Source organism: Rhinopithecus bieti, unplaced genomic scaffold (genome assembly GCF_001698545.2).
Source record: "Rhinopithecus bieti isolate Rb0 unplaced genomic scaffold, ASM169854v2 scaffold_39385, whole genome shotgun sequence".
NCBI classification, from domain to species: Eukaryota; Metazoa; Chordata; class Mammalia; order Primates; family Cercopithecidae; genus Rhinopithecus; species Rhinopithecus bieti.
The window spans coordinates 1-10,129 of record NW_016816111.1 but is presented as its reverse complement, the minus strand read 5'-3'; the positions used below and the strand labels follow the sequence as shown (position 1 = coordinate 10,129).

The following is a 10,129-nucleotide window of genomic DNA, read 5'->3' as shown; positions in this document are numbered from 1 at the left end:
TTTTTTTTGTGAGATGAAGTCTCGCTCTTGTCCCCCCAGGCTGGAGTGCAATGGCACAATCTCAGCTCACTGCAACCTCCGCCTCCCAGGTTCAAGCGATTCTCCTGCCTCAGCCTCCTGAGTAGCTGGGATTACAGGCGCCTGCCACCATGCCTGGCTAATTTTTGTATTTTTAGTAGAGACGGGGTTTCTCGGTGTTGGCCAGGCTGGTCTCAAACTCCTGACCTCTGTTGATCCGCCTGCCTTGGCCTCTAAAGTGATGGGATTACAGGCTTGAGCCACTGTGCCTGGCCGATATCCTTTATTCTTAAGGTTTCTTCCCCCCTCTTGGCTTTATAATCCCCACTTTCCTCAATGTTAACTCCATGGAGTTGTAGCTGTGACTCAATAGTATAATGATTAAAAGAGAAAGCTTTGGCTTCTATAAGAATTTTATACCGTTTGGTATAGGCTGAAACAATAACTGGACTAAGGCTGGGCGCGGTGACTCACTCCTGTAATCCAAGGAGTTCAAGACTAGCCTGTGCAACATGGCAAGACCCCATCTCTATAAAAAAAAAAAAAATACAAAAATTAGTCTGGCATGGTGGTGTGTGCCTGTAGTCCCAGCTACCTGAGAGGCTAAGATGGGAGGATCACCTGAGCCAGGGAAGTTGAGGCTGCAGTGAGCTATGATTGTGCCACTGTACTCCAGCCTGGACAACAGAGTGAGACCCTGGATAACAGTAGAAGATGTAGATTAACAGTCAGCGCATTCACTAGGGCTATTTCTTTCTTGTGGGCTCCTACAGTCCTTCTGTAGGCTCACAATACTCTCATCTCTGTATCCCAAGGACGCTGCCTTCTTCATGACCACAGGCTCCCATTTTGCCCCACTTAACTAGCTCTTCTTCAAGATCTGTTTTAACCATTTTTGGTTGAAGGCCAAGAGAATGTTCCAGGAAATAGATGGCATTTTCATCCTTATTCACTAAAGATAAATCAACTGGAGGCAGATCCTGCATTTTGGGGACATAAGAATACTCCCCACCTGGGCACAGTGGCTCATGCCTGTAATCGGAGCACTTTAGGAGGCTGAGGTGGAAGGACCACTTGAGGCCAGGAGTTTGAGAGCAGCCTGGGCAACAAAGCGAGACCCCCTCTCTAGAAAAAAATTTAAAAATTAGCCGGGCATCGTGGGGCAAGCCTGTGATCCCAGCTACTCAGGAGGCTGAGGTAGGAGAATCCCTTGAGCCCAGGAGTTCCAGGGTGCAATGAGTCAAGATCGCATCACTGCAGTCAGCCTGGGTGACGAAGTGAGGCCCTATCTCAAAAAAATTAAAAACAAACAAACAAAAACTCCCTGAAGTGCCTTAGCCTATGTTCCTGAACTAGGTGGAAAGTGTCCCTGTCATCTGCTGGGCGGCATTTGAGTTCAACCACCATGCTTTGCACTGTGACAGCTAACAAATTGTTCTCAGGTAGAATTCTGATGTGGTCCTCAGCTCCCAGAACCCCTCAAGAAACTTCTCAAGCATTCTTTACAAATGTATAGGCCAGACCACCTCAAACGCCAGTGCCTCCACTTAGGGCTCCTTCCGCTAAGTAACTCTGCTCTTCAGACTCAGGTAAACAAACGCTTTCTTCCATGTACTTGCTTTTAACTTCATTAATTCACTTCCCCATCTGTAAATTCATTTCCTTATTCACTCATTTATTCATTATTCACTCGATACATCTTTTCTTTTCTTTTTTTTCTTTTTATTTTTTTAGAGATGGAGTCTTGCTCTGTCACCCAGGCTGGAATGCAGGGATGTGATCTCGGCTCACTGCAACCTCTGCCTCCTGGGTTCAAGCCATTCTCCTGCCTCAGCCTCCCAAGTAGCTGGGACTACAGGTGGATGCCGCCATGCCCAGCTAATTTCTTTTGTATTTTAGTAGAGACGGGAGTTTCACCGTGTTGCCCAGACTGGTCTTGAACTCCTGAGCTCAGGCAATCCTCCGCCTTGGTCTCCCAAAGTGCTAGGATTACAGGCATGAGCCACAGTGCCCAGCCTCTCGCTCTGTCGCCAGGCTGGAGTGCAGTGGCACAATCTCGGCTCACTGCAAGCTCCACCTCCGGGTTCAAGTGATTCTCCCACCTCAGCCTCCCAAGTAGCTGGAACTACTGGTGCTCACTACCACGCCCGGCTAATTTTTTTGTATTTTTTTAGTAGACACGGAGTTTCACCATGTTGGCCAGGATGGTCTTGATCTCTTGATCTCATGATACACCTGCCTTGGCCTCACAAAGTGCTGGGATTACAGGCATGAACCACCGTGCCCGGCCTTGATACGTCTTTTCTAAGCACAACATAGGTTGATGCCAGTAGATACGGGATGAACTAATGAGTGACTGAGGCAATCTGCTGTGAGAAATTCTAACAGCCAGGAAGGCTTCAAGTTGAGGTAACACTGGAGCAGGGTCTGGAAGGAAGAAAGCTGGGGAAAAGATTATGCTGATATCCCACAGCAATGTGAAGAGGGCCCCAGTGGGGAGGTCACCAGCCTGTGGGATGCAGCCCGTGGGACCTGGATGCTCCCCAGCATATGAATAGTGCATCTTCTTCCTCTCTTTGCCATGCCTGTCAGGAAGCTGAGAGCTCAGCTTGGTGCAAAGGTAGCAACTATTGTTTGCCAGAGATTTTGTAGTTATCTCTGTTTTGTTGCCCCAAAATTTTGACCTTTACATTATCTATGTCTCTTATGGAAAACTTGAAATTGATGGAGTAAAATTAATAATAATAATAAACACCTGATTCTCAGTAAGTGGTGGATTCAGGACGTAAATGCAGCTCAGAGTCCAAGAGTTGTACAGTGATGTCAGGCTTGTATTAGCTATCACTGCAATAATGCCACATAACAAACAACCCCAAAACTCAGTGGCTTAGAACAATCATTGAATTCCCCCTTATGCATCTACAGGTTAGCTGAGGGTCAGTTGGTCTTGGCTGGGTGGCTCTGCCTCAGGCTAGGCTGGGATACAGGCTCTAGGCTGGGCTCCGGCTGTTCCATGTGTCTCTTGGTGGGGCGAGGCTGAAGGGCCGGCAGCCATGCAGGGGGATGATCTTCTCATAGCAGAAGCACAAGAAGACAGTCCCACTGTGGAAGTGCACCTCAAGCCTTTGGTCTTGTTATATCCACTGCCATCCCTTTGACCAAAGCAAGTTACATGGCTGAGCCCAGAGTCCAGAGACAGGGAGTGCACTGTGCCCACCTGGAGGCCATGGCCAGGGTGAGGGTCAATGCCACATGCCATTTGCATCATCCAGTCTGGTCCCCACCCCTGTTTCTCAGATGGGTATCCCAGGTGGATCAGCATGGGACCAGACAGGGTGCCTTGACTTCCCATTCCCTTTCTTTCTTTTCTTTTCTTTTTTTTTTTTTGAGACGGAGTCTCGCTCTGTTACCCAGGCTGGAGTGCAGTGGCCAGATCTCGGCTCACTGCAAGCTCCGCCTACTGGGTTTACGCCATTTTCCTGCCTCAGCCTCCCAAGTAGCTGGGACTACAGGCGCCTGCCACCTCGCACGGCTAGTTTTTTGTATTTTTTTAGTAGAGACGGGGTTTCACCGTGTTAGCCAGGATGGTCTCGATCTCCTGACCTCATGATCCACCCATCTCAGCCTCCCAAAGTGCTGGGATTACAGGCTTGAGCCACTGCGCCCAGCCCCCATTCCCTTTCCACAGCCCCGAGCAGGATCTCACATCACCTGACTGATCCCCCTGGGGTGGGACCAATTCTGGAAAGGGCAGTTGCAGATGGAAGAACCTAGACTTCGGAATCACAAAGACCTGGGTTCTCTCTGTGCTCCCCAAAGCCAGCAGTGAGTCCTCGAGCAAGTCCCACACTACAAAGGAGGAAACTGAGGTTCAGAGGGGTTTAGCGACACATAGTAAGTGCTCCATCAAAAGCGGCCATTCAGGCTGGGCACGTTGGCTCATGCCTGTGATCCCAGTACTTTGGGAGGCCGAGGTGGGTGGATCACTTGAGCTTAGGAGTTCAAGACCATGGTAACATGGTGAAACCCCATCTCTACAAAATAAAAAACTAGGCAGGCATGGCAGTGTGCACCTGTAGTCCCAGCTACTCAGGAGGCTGAAGTGGGAGGATCACTTGAGCCCAGGAGATTGAGGCTGCAATGAGCTATGATAGCACCACTGCACTCTAGTCTGGGCGACAGAGTGAGACCCTGTATCAAAAAACAAACACCTGGGCTCGGTGGCTCAGGCCTGTAATCTTAGCACTTTAGGAGGCTGAAGTGGGTGGATTACTCAAGGTCAGGAGTTTGAAACCAGCCTGGCCAACATGGTGAAACCCTGTCTCTAGTGAAAAAAAAAAAAACAAAAATATTAACCGGGCGAGGTGGCGGGTGTCTGTAATGCCAGCTACGCAGGAGGCTGAGGCAGGATAATTGCTTGAACCCGGGAGGCAGAGGTTGTAGTGAGCCGAGATAGCCCCACTGCTCTCCAGTCTGGGTGACAGAGTGAGACTCTGTCTCAAAAACACCCAGTCCCCATTCACCCAGTATCCATCTACCCAGTCTCCATCCACCCAGTCCCCATCCACCCAGTCTCCATTCACCCAGTCTCCATCCACCCAGTTTCCATCCACCCAGTCCCCATCCACCTAGTCTCCATCCACCTAGTCCCCATCCACCCAGTCTCCATCCACCCAGTCTCCATCCACCCAGTACCCATCTACCCAGTCCCCATCCACCCAGTATCCATCTGCCCAGTCCCCATCCACCCTGTATGCATCCACCCAGTCCCCATCCACCCAGTTCCCATGCATCCTCACCCAGCCCTGGTCTCCAGTCTCTCAGATTGAGGTCACCTCACCTTCTCTGCACTGCAGTGGCCAGTGCAGGCAGTCCCCCCAGCCCCCCAGCTTGACCTCTGACCTTCCAGGACTCCAGGTTCCAACTCCAGCAGGTTAACAGTGCTGGTAATTGTGCTATCATTGCGCCTCCATGGGGTGCGGGGAGCGGGCTCTGTGGGCCCTTGAAAGCTCCCTAGGGAAGGATGAACCCCATAGTCCAGGGTCCTCTGCACAGCACTCAGAGCAGGATGGAGGAACATTGGGGGAAGAAGGTGGGCAGGCCCCAGTGTAGAAGACACCAACATCCCCCACACATGTCCTGTTCTGAGGCTGGGAAGAGGCCTGACCTACCCCTCCTCCTCCAGTGAGCCTTTCCTGGCTGACCAGGAGGCAGCTGTGTACAAGGGCTCCAGCCCAGGGCTGTGAGCAAGGGAGACCATGGGCCGACCCCACCCCTTCTGGGTCTCTTGTTCCCTTCATAACTGGAGGACAGATGGCAGCAGCACTCAGGAAAGGCTCCGTGCTGATGCACCCAGGAAGTGCTGTGCTGCACAGGCCCAGTGACTGGACAGGACTGTGGGAGCCCACCTGGTCCCTTCCTCCCTGTCTTAGTGTCTTAGTGTGTTTCGTGTTGCTCTAACAGAATACCTGAGACTAGGGGATTTACTTATTTGGTTGTTTTTTAGGCACGGTCTTGCTCTGTCACCCAGGCTGGAGTGCAGTGGCCCCTTCAGCTCACTGCAGCCTCCACTTCTTGTGCTCACATGATCCTTCCACCTCAGCCTCCAGAGTAGCTGGGACTACCAGTGTATGCCACCACATCTGGCTAATTTTTAAACTTTTTGTAGAGATCACATCTCACTGTGTTGCCCAGGCTGGTCTCGAACTCCTGGCCTCAAGCAGTCCTCTCACCTTGGCCTCCCAAGGTGCTGGGATACCACGCCTGGGCGTAATTAAATTTCGGCAGGAGTACCTTCTTTACCCCTCCATCTGTGCCCGAAGACTCACCGAGGCCAGGGCTGCAGGACTCCAGGCAGCCACGCACATGCCCTGGCCGACCATCGTCCCCTGACCAAGATGCATACTGAAAAGATCCGGAGGCCGGCTCTGGGCCTTCGCACATGCTGTTCCCTCCACCTGGAACACACTTCGCTATCTCAAACATCACCTCCCATTTATTTTTCAGCATACAGTTAAAAAATAAACTCCTGGGAAACCTGCTTTCATCCAGCTGGAAAAGTTCTCCTGCAGGTTCCCACAGCCCCCCTGCCTCAGTCTCCTCCCCATCCTGTCGCCCCACCACCCCACCACCCCATTACCCGCCACTCCCTCTTTCTCCCCAGGCTCAGCCCTACTGGTGCCTCCTTGCGCCCAGACACGTGTAGACAGCGCTCTCTGCTGGCGACTCTCAGCTAGCAGCTCAGCCTCGCCTGCCTGGGTCCCAGCTCTGCCCCAGGCTCAGGTCGGGGGCCCTGGGGGTCCAAATGAGGCCAGAATCCAGGGAAGAGTCACCCAGAGAGGAGCCTCGGTCTCGGAGCCACAGACCCTGCTCACATCCCTGTCCTGATTTCTAATTTTCATGTGGCCTCGAGCAAATCGTCTTCCTTCCCTGAGATTCAGTTTCCCCTTCCGCAAAACGTATACTCCACAACTCTTTCCTGAGTACTTACCGTGTGCTACATACTGTGTTGGGCACCAGAGATACAGCAGGGACAAGGATGAGCAAAGTCACTGCCTCAGGAAGCTGACACAGAGGGACAGGCAGTACACAATAAACACAACACGGAATATCCATTGTCTAGCACAGGGTGAGTGCTTATTAAAGAGGTGAAGCCGAACCCAGCGCAGTGGCTCACGCCTGTAATCCCAGCACTTTGGGAGGTCGAGACAGTCGGATCACCTGAGGTCAGGAGTTTGAGACCAGCCTGACCAACACTGAGAAACTCCGTCTCTACCAAAAATACAAAATGAGTCAGGCATGGTGGTACATGCTTGCAATCCCAGCTCCTCGGGAGGCTGAGGCAGGAGAATCACTTGAACCCGAGAGGCAGAGGTTGTGGTGAGCTGAGATCATGCCATTGCACTCCAGCCTGGGCAACAAGAGCGAAACTCCACCAAAAAAAAAAAAAAAAAAAAAAAGCCGGGCGTGGTGGGTCACATCTGTAATCCCAACACTTTGAGGCCGAGGCGGGCGGATCACCTGAGGTCAGGAGTTGGAGACCGGCCAGGCCGACATGTTGAAACCCCGTCTCTACTAAAAATACAAAAAATAACCGGGCATGGTGGTGCCCGCCTGTAGTCCCAGCTACTTGGGAGGCTGAGGCAGGAGAATGGCTTAAACCCGGGAGGCAGAGGTTGCAGTGAGTCAAGACCATGCCACTGCACTCTAGTCTGGGTGACAGACCAATACTTCATCTCAAAAAACAAAACAAAACAAAAAAAAAGAAGTGAAGCTGGAGGGGCCAGTGTGTGTTGCAAGATGGTAGAGGAGCCCTCACGGGAATGTGGGAACATCGATGCCCATGCAACATGCTCTCATGGCCATGCAAACAACATGAACGCCCAGCACCCTCCCTCGTGTGCTCTCCTTGGACCACCTCCATCCTACTTACTGTGTTTATCATCTGCCTGCCCAGGAGAAAGTCGGCCTGTTAGTGCAGGGATTTTTGTCTGTCTGCTTCCATGGGTAGCCCCAGCACTGACAACAGTGCCTTGTATACAGTAGGTGCCCACTGGGTGCTGGTTTATCGATTTTTGAGCTAACCATGAGGCAGGACGGTGCCTCTTACTCAGTCGCCCACTCCTCATGGTGCCTCTCACTCGGCTGCCCACTCCTCTATCAACTCCTCCAAAGCCCGTGCTTGTGATCAAATAGGGGATACCTGGGAGGCCATGGGAACCTGGAGGAGCCTGACAGACTCTGGGGTGTGTGCCAAGAGGCTTCCTGGAGGAGGCAGTGCACACCGATGTGAGATCTGAAAAGTGGGAATGACAAGGAGGAAGGGTGTTCAAGGCAGAAGGAGCAGCAATGAAAGGCGTGAGGCCTGGAGATTCTTCAAGTGATTCAAGGTAGTTGGAGAAGAAAGGGCAGGTGGTAGGGATGACCAGGTCAAAGAAAGACTTGAGGATCAGGCCAAGGGGCTTGGATATCATTCTGGGGCTTGGAGAGGCACTGCAGCCTAATGTGAACACGTGGGCCCTGAGTGGTGCCCACCTGCTACTCAGGAGGCTGAGGTGAGAGGATCACTTGAGCCCAAGAGTTGGAGGTTGAAGTGAGCCATGATTGCACCACTGCACTCCAGCCTGGGTAACAGAGTGACACTCTGTCTCAAGAATAAAATGAATAAGTACATTAACTGACATTTCAAAATTCATTCTATTTTGCTTTTTTTTTTTTTTGAGACGGAGTCTCGCTCAGTCGCCCAGGCTGGAGTGCAGTGGCGCCATCTTGGCTCACTGCAAGGTCCGCCTCCCGGGTTTACGCCATTCTCTTGTCTCAGCCTCCGGAGTAGCTGGGACTACAGACGCCCGCCACCTCGCCCAGCTAATATTATGTATTTTTAGTAGAGATGGGGTTTCACCGTGTTAGCCAAGATGGTCTCGATCTCCTGACCTCGTGATCCGCCCGCCTCGGCCTCCCAAAGTGCTGGGATTACAGGCGTGAGCCACTGCGCCCGGCTATTTTTCTTTTTAATAACACTTTATCTATTTATAGAACAATTTTACATTTTATTAAGCCCCACTTTCCAGGTGTGAATTCTGCTCTGTTGCTTGCTGGCAATGAGATGTTAAGTTGCTCAGGCTCTCTGTGCCTTGGTTTCCCCATGTGTAAAATGGACCTAAAGATATTTCAGAGGGTTGTTGTTGAGAAGTGAGTTAGTACATCTGGAACATGTATCATATCCAGTAGACGCTTAATTAATGTTAGCTGTGATTATTACATTCCTGTTTATTTTCCTCTACAGTAAGAGGAAATGTGAGTGAATAATTGGAATAATGGCCGTCATTAAAGTTAGTGTTTACCCAGCTCTTCCTGTCTTGGTTTGAGTTCTCCTAAAATAGGCCGGGCACGGTGGCTCACACCTGTAATCCCAGCACTTTGGGAGCCGAGGCAGATGGATCATGAGGTCAGGAGATCAAGACCGTCCTGGCCAACATAGTGAAACCCTGTTTCTACTAAAAAATACAAAAAATTCGCCAGGCATGGTGGCACACGCCTGTAGTCCCAGCTACTCGGGAGGCTCAGGCAGGAGTATTGCTTGAACCCAGGAGGCAGAGGTTGCAGTGAGTCAAGATTGTGTCACTGCACTCTAGCCTGGGTTACAGGGCAAGACTCCGTCTCAAAAAAAAAAAAAAAAAAAAAAAAAGACCCTGAGACAAGAACTTCAGTACTGGGAGTTTCTTTGGGAGGTGACCCTAAGAGGCACCAGAGCAGGCGTGTGGGGAAGAGAGATCAAGGGGGGAAAGCCAAAAAGCTGCAGGTCACTGCTGCAGGCAGCAGAGGCTCAGTGCCCCTGAGCGGGCACAGCTCAGAAGTGTCCCAACAAGGGCTGGAGAGGGTGGCACTCATCCTCGTTGTTCCTTTGCCCTTTGCCCAGGCTGAGTATTCTCTTGAAGCCAGAGAAAGTCCACAGGGTTGCTGAACATATCAGATAAAAATACAGGATTCCCAGTTAAATTAGAAAACAATGAATGATTATTTATTTTTTTTGTTATGAGAATGTCCCATGTTATTTGGGACATACTTATACTAAATAATTTTTCAGGCCGGGCGCGGTGGCTGACGTCTGTAATCCCAGCACTTTGGAAGTCCAAGGCGGGTGAATCATGAGGTCAGGAGGTCAAGACCATCCTGACTAACATGGTGAAACCCCGTCTCTACTAAAATATAAAATTAACCGGGAGTGGTGGCACTCGCCTGTAGTCCCAGCTACTTGGGAGGCTCAGGCAGGAGAATTGCTTGAACCCAGGAGGCAGAGGGAGCAGTGAGCCAAGATCGTGCCGCTGCACTCCAGCCAGGGCGACAGAGCTAGACTCCGTCTCAAAAAAATGAAAATAAAATAATGGTGATAATAATTTTCACTATTTTTTCAAAATCAATTTTAACTGGGCATCCTGTTTTGCTTGTTTGTTTGTTTGTTTGTTTTGAGGCAGAGTCTCACTCTGTTGCCCAGGCTGGAGTTCAGTGGCGTGATCTCAGCTCACTGAAAGTTCTACCTCCCGAGTTCACGCCATTTTCTGCCTCAGCCTCCCAAGCAGCTGGGACTACAGGTGCCCACCACCACACCCAG

At 51.1% G+C, this 10,129-nt stretch overlaps 1 pseudogene; it reads right to left on the bottom strand.

Moving 5' to 3' along the window:
• Positions 1-5,900, bottom strand: part of LOC108516762 (kynureninase-like) — an 8,179-nt pseudogene extending 2,279 nt beyond the window's left edge.
• Between the last annotated feature and the right edge of the window lie 4,229 nt (positions 5,901-10,129).